The 12,355-nt window shown below is 42.6% G+C and overlaps 1 protein-coding gene and 1 pseudogene across 2 annotated transcripts in view; one reads left to right on the top strand and one right to left on the bottom strand.

Annotated features, from left to right (window-relative positions):
- Window positions 1–12,355, top strand: part of CHRM5 (cholinergic receptor muscarinic 5) — an 83,731-nt gene that overhangs the window by 40,919 nt on the left and 30,457 nt on the right. The gene's annotated exons all lie outside the window — the stretch shown is intronic.
- LOC140622890 (glyceraldehyde-3-phosphate dehydrogenase-like) overlaps window positions 1–12,355 on the bottom strand; it is an 88,660-nt pseudogene that overhangs the window by 58,739 nt on the left and 17,566 nt on the right.

Below are 12,355 nucleotides of genomic sequence, written 5' to 3'. Positions count from 1 at the left end.
ATCCAGTCTTCTCCATGCCTCAAAATAGAGGTTTTACTATTAGACAATGTCCTTTTCTACCTATAGAATAGAATTTCTTACTGATACTTTTGCAAGCTTGCTCTACGATACCAATCCATGGAGGCAAATCGAAAATTTGGTTGAAACAGTACCATCTCTCTTAAAGCATCCACATAGATCATCTGGTTTAAGCCCTGAGGCTTTAGAGAGGAAATAAAGTTCAGAAAAGGACTTGCACAAGGTCTCACTTAACAGCAGAAGCAGAATGACAATCTGCCTAGAATGCAACCTAGTGCTTTTGCAAATATGACTCTTGACTAAACAAAATCTTAGTAAAATCAATCACTCCCTCTATTGTGTTAGGTCTCTTCATTTCTAAAGCCTTATGAAGGTTCTATTCAAAATCCCTACCAGTTGGGGCACCTGGATGGCTCAGTGGTTGAGCATCTGCCTTCAGCTCAGGTAGTGATCCTAGAGTCCCAGGACCAAGTCCTGCATCAAGCTCCCCACGAGTAACCTCTGCTGCTGTCTCTGCCTCTCTCTGTGTGGTGTCCCTCATGAATAAATAAAATCTAAAAAAAAAAAAAAAAACCTCTTATCAGTAGAAAAAAATGACACCATTTAAATGGCAAAACAAGTATAGCAAGCCAGAGATTGAGGATTCAAAAATCATCCTCTGATGTGTGAAGTCACCTTCCTTCCATCAATGACACTATCTTGACCTCCCAAAACTCATTCTAGTTCAATTATCTTATTTAATTTCAAATCAGTCCTGGAAGATAGATTAAGATCTTACACATAATTATCTATATATACAGATGAAATACAATTGGAACAGGTCACATACCCACTCCAAACACTTAACATCCATATAAGAGAGCAAATCTCTGACATAAAAGCTCATTCAACTTCAAACCATTCCTAATAGTCATTTAAAACAGCAAGGTTCACAGTGTGGGGAAATGGCCTAGTAGTAAGAAGTCACTTACACTTACAAGCAATAAATATGACCAGAGATTGGGAGGGGAGGGCCACACATAATAACAATAAAGAAAAGATACATAATTTGAAAAGAGATGACGAGCATTTCCAGAAATTATGGAAAGTACTTCAGAGCAAAACGAAACAGAAGAGGATGTCAACTGGTGACAAACTGGTAAAATGTAAAAAAAAAAAAGAAACTGTACAAAACAGGTATGATCTAAATCTATGCTTAGTTAAAAGATTAATGCCACCATCTGGGAGAAAGCCCTTCTCCCACCACCTCAGAGGCCAGTCACCATCCTCACTCAGCCTTCATTAGTGATGGATCTAAATTACAGACGTGCAGCTCAAAATTTGCCTGCCTTCATGAAAGGTCCACACACTATGTCACTCACATCCCCGGACTGCATTACGATCTCTCTCCTTGAGATGAAAAGCTCAAAGGTTAACTAACCAGATCAAACTTAAGATATAAGACCTGATCTCCACATAACTTTCTCATTGTCCTGTCTTCAGACAGGGGCCAAACTCAAGCCCTAATGGGTAAAGCTGTTTGATCTGCCAATCCACATAGAGAACAATGGGCCTACCAGAATTCTCTCCCTCCTGAGCACCCACCTCATGTGGGAGAGCCCATGCACACGGACCAAACACAAGGAGGAATGACACCACTACACCAACCACCTGTCAGGTCTTTGCGTGTGAGGTTTACCTGACACCCATTCTGAAGCCCCTCTTTTGAATTTATCCTCCTTTTCATTCCTCCTTGATGAGTAGAGTTATATAAAACACATAACATTTCCCTTCTGTGGGCTGGATTCTTCTGTGTGTTGAAATCTTTTATCTTCAAGGGCAGCTGCACACGACAATGTTAACATGAAAGGAAGACAAGCCTCACAGCCCTCCTGTGAGCAGCTCCCCTACGGTAGGAGCCAACAGAAATCCAAGGACAGCTACCGCAAAAATCGCATTTGGAGACTTCAGGGGCAAATACTGTGTAGACAGAATAAGACGGCGTTGTTTGCAATGAAGGCAAGTGCACATATTAAACTTAATACTGACTTTTGCCATACGATGTATGGCATTTGAAAGGTACTCGGCTGGCACACTCTTCATTTCTGGCTAAACTGCAATCCTCTCCTTCCTCGGTCATCGACTGAATGACACAGTGGCTACATACTAGCAAAAACTCCTTCCTTCCAATCCACGTCATTTTAGCCAAAATTGAGAAAAAGAAAATGCACTTTTCAGAGGCAAAACAGATTTGACAGTTTCCCCCATGAAAGGACACAATACTGCAATCCTCATTTCCCTTCTGCAGCTGTTTTCAAGTGTGACCTTTAGAAAGCTCGCCCAACATCGGGGAGTCAAAAACTTTAATTAAAAGGAAGGGCAGCAAAGACACCTGAGGAAGGGGGAAAGCTTCGTACGTTGCATTAGAGAAAGGTGGATTTTCTCAAAGCTGCCATCATGAGGACAAAATGCAAATCCCAGGATGAGGATTACACGGAGCGCACAGGCCAACGCCCGCCCGGGAAGCTGGGCCACAGCATGGTGTGCCTAAGCAGCTGCACGGAGGTAGGATCCCTCGGAGCTGCAGTGCTAAAAGCACCTGCGCCCTAGCTCTTCTCTAAGGATGAGACCATTTACCACCCTTTATAGAAATATAAAGCGACACTCCATCCCACCTTCTCAACAACAACGTCCAGATATTCCTTTGTGGGAGCACAAATTAAACTCTTGTATGGCTTTCCTGTAACAAGGAGGCTTGGTGGATTTAAAAGTATAATCAAAACCCTTGAGAGGAATAAACTTGTAAAAGCTAAAGTCTATTAGGGCCTGAGCTCCAGCTGTGGCAGGTTGGAAACGCTGGATGTTCCCGTAACATGCTCTGCACAAAAAGAATCATCTGCCCCCAAATAGGACTCCCGGTGGGGTTTCTGTAGAGGCAACACTGACTAGACTGAAGTCATCTGAAATTCAGGGCACTTCCCTGAGAGTAAGACACTGTCATTATCACAATTTTGACAAGGAGCGAAGAAAAGAAGCTGTCTAGGGGGTGAGGTATCGTTAAGAGAGTTTGACTGGGCTGGGCCTCCGAGATAGCCCCAGAGGAGGAAAGGGACAGGAAGAAGGCCCCAGGAAGCAGAGGGTCTGCCCCACAGAAACATCAGTCACCGGCAAGACAGACCTCGCCTCCTGCTACACAACCCAAGGCCAGACTTCGGGCTTTACGCACAAACAATTCAGGGCATTCAGGGGGAAAAAAAGAGAAAGGGAAACTCCTTTGATTCTTCCATCTAATGGTCCCGAAACCACTCACAAAGCAGCAGGAGCAGATTCTAGAAGAGCAGCTTCCGGATCCGGAGGGGTAGATTCCATTAGCTCAAGCGCACAACCCACTTGAAAAAAACCAATCACAGATTCACAACTCAGCTGAACGGACAAGCTCTTCTCCACCACCTAGGAGGGCTGAGGACCTACGAACTCACCAACAGAGTACTTCAGGTACTAAATGGCAGTTCCCTCAGTCTGGACGACGTAACCTTTTTAGGATCGGATGAAAATTATAGTTAGATGGCTTTCCAATAATTATCCCCGTTTGACCACTTGCACAAGGTAAAATACAAAGTTCTGGGAGTTTAGACAAATGTAGTCATGTAACCACTACCACGATCAAGACACAGGACAGTCCCATCACCCCGAGAGATGCCATCATGCCTCGTCTCCAGGGCTCCTTTCACGTGAAGGACACTTAGGTCCATCCTTGCTGCGGGTGAGTGGCAGCGGGTTGTGCCTTTCTGCTGCAAATTGCGTGCCCCATGTGCACGTACCATCCACCTGCCACTTACAGAATTTCACCTGTTGCTTTTGGCAATGATGATAAAAGCTACTGTAAGCATTCACAAACAGGACTTTTCATTTCATGAGAGATAATACTCTCAGGTATTATCTACTTTCCACCTCACATGGCAAGCATACATTTAACTTGGTAAGAAGCTGCTGGGATTTGGTGCTGTCATTTTCCTAAGCTATTCTGCTAGTCAGACAGCAATTTCCTCTCATGGTTTCAGTTGCATTTCCCTAAAAACAAAGGTTGTTGAGCATCTTGGTGCTATTTGCCAGCATACGACACCGGTTGGGTGAATTGTCTGTTTAAATCTTTTCCCCATTTTTTTAATGGATTGTTTCTTATTGGATTTTGAAAGTGCTACCTGTTTTCTGGATACAAGTCCTTTGTTGGATATGTGACTTACAATATTTCTCCCAGTCTGTTATTTCTATTTAGTAGAATGTATTCCTTAGTTTGAGGTTCATAGCAAACTGAGTGGAAGGTCCCAGAGATCACCCACATGTCCTCGGTGTGGCTTAGCTCTTCATGAAAAGTCCAGCATATCGAGGTATTTTTCTTTTGCAGATCATGCTTTTGGTGCTACATCTAAGAAATTTTTGTCTAACCCAAGATCACAAAACACTTTCTTCCATGTTGTCTCCTAAAAGAACAGCTATCCTTCCATTCATTTCAAAACAATTTAACTCATGGTGCAGTTACTGTAACTGATTTTTTTTAATATTTTATTCACTTATTCATGAGACACACACAGAGAGAGGCAGAGACACAGGCAGAGGGAGAAGGAGGCTCCCTCCAGGAGCCCGATGTGGGACTCAATCCCAGGACCCCAGCCAGGATCATGCCCTGAGCCTAAGGCAGACACTCAGCCGCTGAGCCCCCCAGGTGCCCTATAATTGCTATAAAGTCTCTGAGGATCTCAGAATCTGGATCATCCTGGAGTTGGCATTTGTTGACTGTGTTTTGTCTCAAGAATTGGTCACATTTTTCTGTAATATTGTGAAATTTTAAATGTAGAATAACATCCTGAATATGAATTTGTGTGGACTCTGGGTCCTATTACAAATCCTCTGGAGAGCATTAGGATTTTGCTTGTTCCTTTTTATCAGGCAACTGATCCGGATGGGGTCAGGCCCAAGCTGTCCCTCCTGTTCTGTGGGCCATGGTTCAGTCATCCCAGTTCTTCAGGCTTCTGTTCCACAGCTTTTGGGTCCTTGCTGCCCCTGTGCAGCTCAGGGTGGGTCCTTGCCTCCAGCCAGTCCACACACACAGAGGACCCTGTGTGTCCTCTGTAGGATGCTCCCAATCTGTGGAGTTCTAACTGTCGGCCTTGCCCCTCATGGGCAGGATTTGGAAAGGCACCTGGGCTGCCAGCACCGCAGCCACCCCAGTTCTCCAGGGGTCCACCTCGGTGATTCAAGGAGAGGCACAGGCACCTACACACTTTCCAGGCTGCATTTTTCCTACCCTTGCAGCCAGAGAGGTGGGATAGTTTGTGGCTCTTGAGCTCCCCGAGCACGGCTGCTGCAGCTCTGAGAGCCTGCCCTTGGCGCACGGCCAGAGAGAAAAGAAAAACAAGGAGGACCTCACCCCCAGAGCCCACAGGCAATTTCTCCAGACTTTCACCGCCTTCCCAACTGCCACCTTCGTTTTCCTTCTCGTAGTCCTCAGTACACCCAATCACCCATCTGTCCGCAGTCTGTCGCAGCGATCCATGAAACAGCAAGCCTCCCGGGACTAGCTGAGACTGGTAGCCCTCTTCCCACTCCGAGTTCCAGCACCTTCCACCACTGAGCGGAGGCCCTAGCCCAGCTCTCATCTTGCGCTTGGGGTCCTGGGCAGCAGAGGGAACCCCCTGGGATCCTGGAGGGTCACGGTGATGAGCGCAGACTCCGGAGCCATCTCGCTGCCACTGTGTTTTGTAGCCCTCCAGAAAGGCCCAGGGAGAGACAGGACCTGACCTCCAGCCCACCATCTGCCGCTGGTCCCTGCGCCTTCCCCCCATCATCCTGGGGTGACCGGGCCAGGTGGGTGGGCAAGTGTCCCTGCCGGCGGCCGCCCACAAGACACATGAATGGTGACAGAGACCAACTAAGCAGGTGTCTTGAGCTGCCAAGGGCATCAGACAAAGGAAGCATGTGTTAGAGGTCACTTTCCTGAGCAGACACTTAGACCCATTCTGGCTCTTTTCACTGAGGACAAAATAGAGGATGGCATGCAGGGAGGAGCCGGAGAGTGCACTTAGTTTCAGGTGTACAGCCAAACCCACCTTCCCTGTCTACTCTGAGTGGCAACAGGAAAAGCATAAAATGAATGTGGATGCTTCTAGAATACTGGAAATAATGCCATGCTGAAACACAAAATGCATTGTCGGGTCCCCTAACAGATCTATGAGGAGCCTGTATACACTGCCAGACACCATTGCATGTGTGTGGAATCCATGAGTAAGCAAGAGAGATCCCCTGCCCTCGTGGACTTGTCAAACAACAACCAAATAAATACATGTATACTGATGTATAAACACATGAAAACACAGTGTTGTAGGTTGTGACAAATACCATAAAACAAAGTAAGCTAAGGAGCTGGAGAACGATGAGGGCACAATATGATATAGAATCGTCAGAAAAATCTCATCAGAGAGAACACTTAAGCAGATAACCTGAAAGGATAAGGGAGTAAACCATGAAAGGACTGGGGGACAGAAAGGCAGCAGGTGTCTTGGGAGAGAAGACTCCTGCTACATTCAAGGGTCAGAAACAGAGCCAGCATCATTACACTGGCTACACTGGATTGAACTTGAAGGAAAGAGGGCACTAATGAGGCCTAGAAGTACGCAGGCATCAGGTCATGAAGGGCTCTACGCGGCATGGTACGCAATTTGGATCTTATCCTAAATGTGATGGGAAAGCAGACATGAAGGATACAAGGTTTTATCTAACTATCTTTCTCTCAATCTCAACCGCAAAAATTACTTTCAGATTCAGAGCTCAACCTAATGTTCCAATCCACTTCATACTCAGCCTAAACAGTTCATGAAGTCAATACAGAGTCAAATCCATGACTTTAAAGGTGAATGAAATATTCATTCATTAATCATTCATTTATTCATTAATCTACCGCCAAAACAATACTTATATATCACAAATACCCTCAAATGCTAAATTATGCCTTTTCTACTAGGGGAGAGAAAAAAAACAAAGACTACATTTAGCTTTTGAAATTTTTTTAAGATTTTATTATTTATGAGAGAGACACAGAGAGAGGCAGAGGCACAGGCAGAGGGAGAAGCAGGCCCCCTGCGGGGAGCTGAAGTGGGACTCAATCCCAGGACCCCGGGACCATGACCTGAGCCAAAGGAAGACGCCCAGCCACCGAGCCACCCAAGCGTCCCTTGAGCTTGTATTTTTGTTATAAAAATCTTCCAACACAGTACACTAAATCCCTAGTACCCAGAACCCAGTTTCAACAATTATGAATAATTTCCTAGTCTTGTTTTTATCTATATCATCCCCTGCTTCTTCAAACACACATACACCCCACGAAAGTGCACACACACTTTTTTTGGTATATTGTTTTCTGGAATATTTTTAAACAGATCTCACACATCTTATCATGTCACTGATATTCCATTATGTATCTCATATTAACTTTAGATATAAACACAATGCCTTTGCCATAGCTAACAGAACAACAATCCCTCAACATGACCTGGTCCATGCTCAAATTTCCTCCAAATAGCTCATCTTTCCTTTTGTATTTGGTTTGTGAGAATGAGGATCCAAACAAGGCCAACGTACTGCACATGGCTAGTATGCCTCTGTAAGTCTCCTTTGGCCTATATTTGTCCTGCAGAATTTCCCACATTTTGGATTTCAGATTTGACTGCAGCTTCTGTATGTTGTCCTTTAACTTGTTCTTCCATCCCACTTATTTCCACAAACTAGCAACTGTATCTAGTGACCTGATTATAGTCCAGTTTAACACCCATTAGTTTAGATTTATTAGTTCACTAGGAACTGAAAAGTGGCAATTTTCTAATTCTGTCATTTCTTGAACATTAGATGCAATGTATATTTTTTTGGGGGGGGGACTTTCATCATCAACTATTTGATTATCCTAAAATATATAGTTTATTCAGGAAAGGATAATTGCTAAATCTTTTCCCTCACTTTATCAATGTTAAGAATTGTGCATTGTTACCTAGCAGCCTCCAAAAATAAACAATGAGGTGGAGGGTTTTTTAGCATCATTAAAAACTCACATTTGTGGCCTTTCAACCTACTGCATTTCTTATTTTTCTTGATGCTCAAATAGCCCCATCCAATGGAAGCTCCAGGAAACTTTGAGAGGATTCTTGCTTTCTGCCCACACCTGGAATCAGCCTTTTCTCAAATATGCTTGTTGTTGTTGTTGTTGTTGTTTTTAAGTGGGAAATGCCATTTAGAAACTATAATCTGAATGCTCACTGTAACTGGGTTGTCTTTGTTTCTATGCTTTTTCAGTAGAAAACACATACCTATAAAGATAAAAGTCTAAGCTCATACAGATACTTCAAGTTTAAGATTACAGGGTTTTTACTTAATTGCTGCAATTTTTAGATTAGTTTTTCTTTATCTCTGAAAATCTTAATTACTAACAACATAAATATAACTACTTATTCCCTTTACCCTGCAGTGTATATTTAATATTTTCAACATAATGATACCAATATCACTACCAAGAATATTTGAATGTGGTTTAAAAGTTCTCAGTGCATTTGTTCTTAGGATTTATCCAAGTAGGGATACACAGCCAAAATATCATTTTATAGTCACTTGAAATAGTTCTTCTCTCTTTGAGTAAGCCATACCTGATAGATTCATGTGAGGGCTTGCTGTTATGTTGTCTTCAACTATTTTATCATTCAGCTTTAAAATGAGGATTTGCACACATGCTCACAATGACTATGTGTAAGCAACAGTTCAATGCTTTTTTTCCATATTTGCAATTATAGACACAATGAACCAGTCAAACTGATCACAGTTCACAAGATTGATCATCAAGACACAGGATCCAGTATAAAATATAGCCCTGTATCCTTAGAAAAATGGCAGATTCCAGGACTGGGGCAGAAAATACATACACTAAACATGGAGCGTCTAGTAAGTAGTAGTACCAGAAAGTAAAGGTACCAAACACACACACACGTGCACACACACATACCCCTGATTAGGGTAGGTCACAGGACCAAAGGAGCCAACTGAAAGACCTCCTAATGGCCAAAGCTGAATAATAATTTGAGTGACAAAATAAGTAATACTGGATTATAGCCCATAGTATAAAATAAATATCCATGAGTCCACACTAGCATAAGTAAATGAGTACATAAATGGGGTAGACATATCTCCCATACAGAAGAATTTACACATTTTCCATCTTCAAAGGCTGTACAGAAGGACTTCCTTCCAGAAAATACAGTATAGAAGATGGATGGGAATAATTTTACAGGAAAGAAACCTGACAACTACTGCCTGGGGTAGGTGGTCAAGGCCAGCATCAATAATAGTGATAGTATGTACACCTGATGTTAACATAATGGTACTTTACCTCCCAAAACTCAAGACCTCAGTCTAATCATGAACAAAACATCAGACAAATTCCAAAGAGAGAGCAGCCCTCTATTGGAATAGATACTTAATAATGTATCAATATTAGTCCATTGACTTACACGTGCATGTAATAATGGGAAAGGTTACTCATAGGAGAAACTAAGTATAGACTACATGGAAACTCTCCACACTATTCTTTCAATTTCTCTGTAAATCTAAACTGTTCTAAAATATATACAAAGTCGATACACATATATATCTCCCCAGATATATCCCTGCAGGATACATGCTCTGAGACCATATACCAGCAAAAACAAGCACCTTGTCCTATTGCTTTGACTTATTTCAGTCAGTATGAGATTGAAAACTAACTTCTATTCAACTAAGCAGTTGAGACTGTAAGTCTTTTACTTTTTCTAAACAAGTACTATCCACACTCCATCTACTGCTTAAGTATATAGACATGTTTAGGAAATATTTGTTAGACCTCTTTAAATGAGTTCACAATAGCAGGATGAAATAATTATTACTACGTGGGAAGTGAAGCTGGTGATAAGAATAAGGCAAACACTATACAGATTTTAAGTCTGAACAAAAATATGAGCACTATATCCCAGAGCCTAAAATAATCCAGAAGTCTGAAACAATGGCCCAGATGTAGGCTAAGTATAGCTGTGATAAACCACATTTAGCTCTCAGGACAGACTGGAGGTAGGGGAGACAACAGTTTGGTTATGTGACTATCTTAGCAGGGAAAAAAACTAATGCTTATTATTGGCCATAGAATACACAAAACTGTTTATCTACAGCTACAGAGCTCGGTATCTGCATTAGGCACCTCAGGCCACCACCACCAAATACCAAGACAGGAGGCCTAAACAACAGAAACGTACTGCTCACAATTCCGGAGGCAGAAAGTCCAGGATCAAAGTACCGGCAGAGTGGGTGTGTGGTGAGGATGGCCTCTGGCTTGCACACAGCCACATCCCCTCCTGCAGGAGGGAAAGCACCCCTCACACACCTGAGGAGGGTGCTCACACCCTGAGAGGGTGCTGGGCTCGCTTCCTCTTCTTCTAAGGGCACCAACTCTTCCAGCTGAGGGCCCAGCCTCATGACCTCATTAACCTTCACCAGCTCCCCACAAGCCTAACTCCAAATACTGGCACCTGGGGGTAAGGGCTTCAACAGGTGGATTCGTGGACAGGGGGTACAAACATTCAGTCCCTAACACTGTGAGTAATCATTATTTAGGGCAAAAAAAAAAAAAGGAAGGTTATTTTTCCCAGAGAATATCCATTAAATAAAACTATCAAGTTATATAAATTATCATAAACAAAAAGGAAAATCTGGGAATATAAAGAGCTTCCAAAGAGCATATTAATATACAACTTATATGATCATTAACATATTAGTATATACATACATGCAGATAGAGGGGCACGGGCCAACTGTCTGTGTTTGTACAGTGTATTTAGTCAGCTCTTGCACTAGAAAAAGAAAGACACCCTTCAATTTGTTCTTTTAAAATGAATGTATTTAAAGATGTAGTGGCTTTGGAAGCGGAGATGTATAGACGGCTATGGCACCAACACGTCTCTACAGACATAAATTGCAACTATAAATTCACTTGCTACAATCCAAAAAAAATAATAGTATAAACAAAAGTCAATAAATCAACAGAGGCTAATAACCCAAAAGAAAAGAACTCCCAAAGTTTTCTATTCATTCCACAAAAGTTATTCTGTAGATACAGTTCTCCCTCGGCTCTATGCCATTAACACTCAGTAATAAATGAAACTACTTTGAAATCTCACCAATATGACAACACAAAATCACATCTGGAGTTTACACAAGTCAGCTTCAGTCGACAGCTTCATCTAGAAATACCTGTATCAGGGACAAAATACTGAACAGCATATTCAACTCACAGGTTTGCTAATGAACCTCGCGTGAACGGCACCTGACCATAACATAGACCCTGAGCATCAGTCAGAGGTCTCACCACCCCCCAGGAGAGAAGCAGCCCCGTCATCCAAAGCTTTCCTCCTGTAACTTGTTTCTCTGATTCCCACTGCTTTTCCATCTACGGGAAGCCTGGCTATTCTAACAGAACAAGGGCAGGAGAGGCACAGAAGAGGAGATGAGTGTTTCTCAGATTTCCCAGGCTGGCTTGAAACAGTATCAACAATCTCAGCTGTCAAAATAGGCGTAAAGAATTATAACCACCTCCACCATTTGGCCGCTGTCGCCATGGTTTTGATCTGCTCGGCAAAGGTCTTAACAGGGTCGTCAGGGGAAGGACCAAAGGAAGGGAATGAATGTTCCTCCCACTGAAAGGTCATTGGACTGCTTTCCCCACCTGCTGTTTGCTGATAAAACTGTGATCTGGTGACAGGCTTGGCTGCGCCTGCGAGCAGACCATTCCTGGAAGTGGCCTGAAATTTTCCCATTGTTTGGGAATTGGACAGGGCCTTAGAATTAATACATCCAGTTCAACCTCATTTGACAGATTCCGCCAAAAAGCACTGACACAGTTACTTTTAGCTCTACTATTCACTTTTTATTGTTAAAAATCCTTTAATCACAACTTTTGCAAAGAATGAGGCATCAACATTTCAGTCACTTCTAAGCAATCTGCACTTCCAGAAGGTGTACTTACAGGACACTGTGATGCTAACTAACACTTTTTTTAATCTACAGGATGATTTAATCAATTATACACTGTAATGATGGCACTCTAAAATCGAGTGTTCTCTTAAAGACTTGTCATATTTGTTTCATAAGTGAGAGAGGGAATGAGAATGAATTAATATTTGTTTGCCATAGATGTCCCAAACTCAGAAAAAAAGAAACTGAAAGGCAAATGGATGCAAAGCTTTCCCAATCTTTTTAACACCACATATCACAGCAGCCCACTAGGAACCTCTCATGT

This window comes from Canis lupus, chromosome 32 (genome assembly GCF_048164855.1).
Source record: "Canis lupus baileyi chromosome 32, mCanLup2.hap1, whole genome shotgun sequence".
Lineage (NCBI taxonomy): Eukaryota > Metazoa > Chordata > Mammalia > Carnivora > Canidae > Canis > Canis lupus.
The sequence above is the reverse complement of the archived record's forward strand: the minus strand, read 5'-3'. Positions and strand labels throughout refer to the sequence as shown.